The following is a 7,708-nucleotide window of genomic DNA, read 5'->3' on the forward strand; positions in this document are numbered from 1 at the left end:
AGGATTATATTATCAAGGTTTGTACTGTCTTGAGTGCACAGCTACTGGAATAAATTTAGGGAATCTCAGGAACAAGCATATAATTTGTCCAAGATTTATTTCTTCTCAGAAGTGTAAGTGCAGTTTTTAATTCTGTATATTATTTAATATTTTACCAATAAAATAAACTTCTGACAAAACAAAAGGTTGCTATAAAAACTTTCTGATGAAAACTCTGTATATAAGCACACTTCCCGAGACCAAACAGAAGACTGAACGTGGAGTAGCCAGGCCTAAATTCTATTTGCCGTGTGTGTGTGTGTGTGTGTGTGTGTGTGTGTGTGTGTGTGTGTGATGTTTTCTGTCCCAGAAGTTGGACACAGGGGTCTCAATAGTTTTCATCTGTCATTGCAGTCTTCCTCATTATGTGAAGCCCACCAGAGCAGAGCAGACGGGACTCCATGGCTTGTTAGAGATGCTGTCTCTGTTCATCAGAGAGTTTTCATGTACATTGATTTCACCTTTACAACCTGCATAAGAGATACCTATATTTGAGGCTTACACTCTTTTAACTGAAGAGGTGGGACCCAAGGAAGCAAGTGTGGCTTGGTCCAAGGTACACAGTGAGTTACACAAGCGGTCCACACAGTGGGCAGGAATTACAAGAAACCAACACTTCTTAGAAATCAAACCAAGATAAAATTAAGGATTTACGTCACAGAGATTTTTAATCACATGAACTAGTGGTGGAAATGGACATGACAGAGTGATTCAGACATCTGCATTTCCATATAAAAATGGATAAAGTAGGGGGATGCAGAGATATGTCTAGTCTGAGAAAAGTAAATGTTAGTCCCACTTTTGCTTCCTATCCTTTTGCTTTATAATCATGGAGTATGAAAATTATAAGAACTGAATTTTAAATTTAGTGGCCAGTTCTGCTTCCTGGAGTCCTGTCACTGTGTGAACATGTACCTCATTTTTCAGATTTTACAAATATACTTCATGTTTTACCAGGAGAGACTTGTTCTGTTACAGCTGTCTTCAGAGCCAGTAATGGGAAAGGGCACCTGTGATCCCAGATATTTTCTCTGGGATCACAGGTGCCCTTTCCCATTACTGGCTCTGAGCTCTCTACTCGTCTCCTATGCCAATATGCAATCTGCCACCACATTTAAGACAGCTCTTAGTTTTTCTTTACTGATGCATATTTCCAGAATTTCATGGATATTTATCACATTCCCTAATAATCATTCTACATTCAGATGACCCAAAGAATAAAAAATACTACAAATTAAATTGAAATTTTACATGTTTTGTCTATATTGACCTAAATTTGAAGAGGAAATTAAAAGGAAAATAAAAAAAATAATTTACCAATGACTGTAGTGCTAAGGTTATTAAGCATCTCTCCAAGATCAACAAATCAAATTCTGTCATGGTACCAACAAGAACCAAATGAAAAAAAAAAAAAACAAAACAAAACAAAAAACACCTTAACTAAAAGTCATAGGCTCTCCATTTTTCCATAGAAAAATGAAATCTTGATATGTTTGTAAGATTTATCAGTATGCTCAAACCAAAGGACTATCTTGAGACATTAGCCACCTGAAGGAATTTCATTTTAACTCTTTCATCCCTTTAACTCTTGCTACTAAGTCTTTCAGAGATCCACCTCTTGTTACTCTGCTTCCTGTTACTTGGGGGTCTTAAATTCCAATGAAAGCCTCTTTTGTGTTTTAGTTAATAGCCCTACTGAATGTTCTCAGTGTATTCTTTCAGCTTCTCAGAAGGTGTACCCACAAGACTAATCTGGTGAATTTGAGTTTTGCTGTCAATAACTAATGGGTATGTTTTCATCAACTACCCTGCTGTACAAATGGGAGACCCTGACGAAGTTATTCAGGTGTCCGTCATTCTATATAAAAATGGGTAAAAGTAGAGATCCAAAGATATGCTCAGTCTCCAAAAAAATCAATGTTAGCTTTTTTCCCCCTATCATTCCTACTGCTTTATAACCCCAGGTTATGTCTTACATCAGACTAACAACTTCTAACTTGAAATTTGTCCAGTAAGACAAGTCCTTTGCAACAGCATCAACTGCCCATCTGGGTGTTGAGTTGTTTGTTCCAGAAGCCATTGGAAGAGCTAAGAAACCTGATCAACAGACTAATTGGAGCACCTGTGAAGAAACAGAACTTTAAATGGTCTAGGAAGAACCAAAGCTTTAAAGCAAGCAAAACAAAGGTGTTTGTGCTGAGCTCCACTATGCCGTGGGTAAGCCTGTAAAATCCATTATCATTTTAATAAAGCTGAAATCAGAGTGAGCTAGCTCTACCTGGAATGCTTATCAAAACCTTCATCATTTGGAAGTAGAAGTGTTTAAGAGGAAATAACAAGAGTTCAGCTGGCAGTGCCCTGGGCCAAGTAATGGTTCTGTTTTGGTGGACCTAAAAGTTGAAAAGGCTCTGACCAAGGACAAAATGTTGATACATGCTGGAGGAGTCTCCAGGGCTAACACATCCTATTAAAAAGTAGGATGGGAGGTGACAGTTTTTAGTTAATAGAATAGTGAAAGTGGGTACAGGGAATCCCAGCCCAAGAAATAAAGTTACCGTTTTTAAACTTTTTTTAAACTACTTTTCACTTCTTTCCTCAATTTTTCTCATTTTATTCTGCAATTCCTTTATATTTTCCTTCATCTCCTTTCTCTGTATCCTCATCTTAACTTCTCCACACCACCCTTCTTCTTTCCCTCTCCTTCTCTCTATGACCTGTTTCACCTTTCTTTTCTTTTTTTTTTTTTTTTTTTTTTTTTTTGCTATCTGTTCTTGATCATGTTACAATTCTGATTATTCTAAAATAGTCTTTTTCAATATGAGTAATTTTATGTACTTTTATTAATCTATCTCCTGGAATCTTGCACTTGCCAGGCAGGCACTGTTGAACTGAGCTTTATCCTCAGTCCAGTGTGAGTAATTGAATACAACCAGAATATGTGTGACTTCTCATGTCCTTTTTACAATAATGTACACAAATCATCAATTGGCTTTATCCAATTCTATCTCAAAATATTTCTTGAAATTATAGGATATCTTCATTCTATTGGCAGATAAACAAGTTCAGCTCATTTTTAGTTGTTGTTGTTTTGCAAACAGCCCAAACCAATGACAAAGCTAAGACAAGGCTGTAGTTCTAGATAAACTTTCCAGCATTTAATTTTTCTAGACCACTTTATTCAGCATTTGACTGATAAGCCTCAATAATAAGCACAAAGATCTAATAATACAATGTAGTAGATAGCAAAACGTTTCAGCAGACATACTTTAATGTTTTCACCTATCTTGGTTTTTTAAACAGAATTGTCTCAAATGAACTCACTGAGAGAGTCAGAGCTAAGAAATACAGTATTAAATGGCAGGACAAAAATAACCTGAAATTAAAATTTGCTGCAGAAATTTTTGAAAATGAACAAATTATCATAAATTGATCTAAAGCCTCGTTTTTGTACTTAAAGCATAGGATTTTGATTGTTTATATATTTTCCTTCACAGTTGATAAATTCTTTACTCTTTTATAAATTATTCATATTTCCTGACTTTTTTTTCCCCCCAGGGATCGAACTCAGGACTTTGCACTTGCCAAGCAGGCACTTATGCTGCTGAGGTATCCCCAGCCCTTCTGACTCTTTTTTAATGTCTTCATTGCAGAATTTAATTTCTAGCGTTTATACTTTGGGGTCAGGGAGATAGCTCAGTGGCCTAAGTACCTGCCTGGCAAGCATAAGGTTCCAAGTTCAATCCCTGGTGCCACCAAAAAAAAAAGCAAAAAAAAAAAAAAAAAAAAAAAAAAAAAAAATTACCTTTAAAAAAAGGTTTATGCTTCATTTTCTTCCCTCTCCACTAAAAACCTTGAGATGACTCATCAATATATGAATTTATCAGCACTGGGATCTCTGATCATCATTCACATCAGGTGTTTTTAGTGAGATGATTGTCATTTTATGTCTTCCTAATTTAATAAACAGCCTCATATTGTGTTTATTCCTCAAAAGTTCTAAAGCCTGTGTCCAAATTTATCTCTCTATTCGTAATTTTATAGCATACTGCATGCCAGGATTTGTCCCACTCTGAACTGTATGCATTGTGGAGTGGTAGAATTACCAAACATCAACCTTATACACCTTTAAGAATGAGACATCTACTAACTTGGAATTTCTTGGCTTTCGTCTGAAAATTTCTCCAGTCTTCAGGATGGTTGCTGTAGTTACACTTGCTTTCTTTTACTTCCTGTCTTCTACAGTATAAGTATCTTTTTTTTTTTTTTTTTGCCTCCAAACAGTCTATTCTTTGTCTTCACACCCCACCTCCCTCTCACTATTTATTTATATCAGATTGTACCATGCATACTTAATTATTATCAAGGGGGGGCGACAACAAATTACTCAATTTTTTACAAACTCTCAGCCGAATCGTTTTTCACTCACCTAACAAATGACAGCTTGCCTATACCATAGAATCAGTAATTTTTCCAGGGTTGGCCCAGTGCGTTCTGTTTTTCTCGTCTATGTTTGACAAGGCTGATGATAGCTAAGGAAGTGATCACTTAATCACATAACAAGCATGAAAAAATTTCTGCTATAGGCCTTGATAAAGGTAAGAAAAGAGCACTTTATTTGTATAGAGGAATGCAAGTAGCTTTTCTGGCTCTTTAAGATAGAAAGTAGAGCACTGCCTAATTCTCTTCAAATAAAAATGAGCTATACAGAAATAAATCTATTGGGCTGGGGAGATAGCTCAGTGGTCAAAGCAGCTGCCTGGCAAGGGCAGGGACCCGGGTTCCATCCCCGGTTCCTCGTGCCATGCAGTGCTGACTCCTGAAACTGGGCGTAGTGGCACAGGCCTATAATCCCAGCGCTTGGGAGGCTGAGACAGGAGGGTCTGCATGAGTCCAAGCTGTGTACTGAGGCACTGTACCAAATAAAAGATTACAAAAAAAGTTTCAAAGAAACATATCTATTCTAATTGTTAATTGAAAATCTAAAATTGGCACACAGTATCATTAACAAACTATATTATACTGATGTAGCACCCATCTTAACTATAAAATTATATTTTTGACTGAAAAATTAAACATTTTGAGAAACTCATGTTTAATATGATAGCTGCCCTTCAGCAGACACTCATTTGTGCTAATATTTTGCATTATTCTAAGAGTAATTTATCTTGATTCAGTCTATTTATAAAAAACATTTAAGAGCTTAATAAGATGTGCTGATTTGGGACTACATAGAAATTTGCTAACAATTATAGCAATATAGATTTATCTTTTTTTTTTTTTAATGTGGTACCAGAAATTGAACTCAGGACCTTACGTTTGCCGGGCAGGCACTTAAGCCACTGAGCTAGCTCCCCAGCCCTAGATTATCTTAATGACAGGATTTTTGTTGTTGTTGCTCTTAAAGGAACAACCTGTCATATGTTAGGCTACCTTATATGCATGGATTAGTTATAGTATATTCCTATTTCTGACTCATAGAAAACATGGCATTAGTCCAGCTCAGAAATAAAAGCTGGTAACCACCAGAAATAAGCAAAACAATGAGGGATACATGTTTTTCTGTGATCACGAGGTTCATCTTAATATCAGCAGGTCTTGCCAATCACATTTCTGTAGTGCATAGAAGCCAAGTGCTCTTATTAGTCGCCCCTGGAAGCTCACAAGTAGCTGTTGGCAACACTAGCACTCATGGTACTTTGACGTATTCTGATCTCACACAGCAGCACAACGATCAGCGTCTGTTGGCTGCTACTGAAGATGAGCATCACCCACGATAACACACCTGCCCAGGATTACAGTGCACATACTAATCACGTGCATGTCTACATTTTACATCTGAGGACTCTACTTTCTACTTATGTGCTGGGCAATAACCCTCATACCTCTCAGAAGCAGGGCCTTTTTCTATTTGTCTTATTTTTAAGTAAGACTTATTTTCATTAGGTTAACACCATATAAAGCACAAAGGCAACAGTTTGGGAGAGTTGACCTAAACTTGTTTTTTTCTCTTTTATTCTTCTAAACTTGTTTTTTTCTGTAAGGTTTGAATTCATTCAGGACTATTAAGATAGAACTCCATAATAAAATTAATCTGTAGAAACAAGAACAGTGACACCATTGGTTGTCTGAATGACAGAATAAATGATTTATCTCATCTCATTTATCATAATGTGCAAAGCAAGCCTGATTTATATGTAACAACGCCTAATTCATAACAGCAAGGCCTTCTGATATTTTGCTATAAATAAATATGCTCATAATGGATCTAGGTGTGAAAAAATTCTTGATCATTGAATTAATGTTAAACAGAGTATCTAAGAGTTATAAAAGAATATATACATTTCAAAACCTATAGATAACCTGAGTTTTATTTTCATGTAAATATAAGATGAAAAGAATAAAATAATATCCCTTAAAAATAAGAGATTATTTTTAATCCCTTTTTTTAAATATCCTTAAAAAATAAAAAAGCTTTTGCTTTTTAATTTTTTCTTAACAAATTATTTAGTAAATAGTTCTAGGGAAATAAAAAATGAGTAAGGGGAGGGCAAGCCAAATAGTTCAGCAGATTAAAACGCCTGCAAGCAGACACAGGGGTCAGGTTTGATCCCCGGGCCTGCCGTGTGGTCTGTGCTGAGATGGCACTTGAGACTGGACATGGTGGCGCACCTGTAATCCCAGCTCTTGGGGGGCTGTAAACAGGTGGATCACTACAAGTGTGACCTAGTAATGAGACCCTGAACACCCTGTAGACCCTTCCCTAAAATACAAAAAAAAAAAAAAAAAAAAAAGTAAGGAACAGAAACGTATTTACATTTTCATTCCAGGATATTGACCCTGTGAACATTATTTATTCTGAGATTTTAGGCAAGATCACTTTGTGACCTTGAAGAAACTGAAGACAAAGACTAATAGGATAAGAACAACCTGGAAAGTTGAGATCAGAACTCTGTCCCTTTTCTTTCTACACTATCTCTTTCTTTTCTGTTTGATTAGATTCCTGTTCTAGTGTCCACTAGAAAAAAAATCTAAATTTTAAAGGATTAGAATACTTATGGCATGTAAGCCACTTAACTAAGGACAGCAGGGGTTAAAGTACTTACTCAGGACCTTCAGTGTGCCAGTCTAGGTTCTTAGGACGTTATAATATTGAGTAAAATATATTCCTGGATTCAGGAAAACTGAATTCTCACAGTGAGAGAGTAAGCAAGCATAACAAAATGTGGGAGTTATTGCCATAAATGTAAAAATAATGCACTATGAATACAAATGAAAGGAGAACCTAATTTAGCCTTGGAGTAAGAAAATATGTCTTGGTCAAAGTGACATATATGCTGATTCCAAAAGATAAGTGGAAGTTTGGCTAAGTGGGAATACAAAGAGGACCAACAGAAAGCAAAGGGAAAACATCTGCAGACTCCTAAAGGGGAGAAAAAGGAGAGACAAGAGGAGAAGAAAGGCGAATCAGAGGACAGCAAGGAAATAGCGCAAGGAATGAGTGCATTTTGGGAGTTGTGTGTTCCATTCTGCCTGAAGGCTAGATGCTGACAAAGACAACAAAAGACTGGAGAGAGGAGCTGAGCCAGAGACCACAGCGGAAGACTCTGAATTTGAGTTCAAGAATTTGAACTCACACTAATGCAGTTAAGAACCAGGGGAGTTTCCTTTG

This window comes from Octodon degus, unplaced genomic scaffold, assembly GCF_000260255.1.
Source record: "Octodon degus isolate 3935 unplaced genomic scaffold, OctDeg1.0 scaffold00016, whole genome shotgun sequence".
In the NCBI taxonomy this organism is placed as follows: Eukaryota; Metazoa; Chordata; class Mammalia; order Rodentia; family Octodontidae; genus Octodon; species Octodon degus.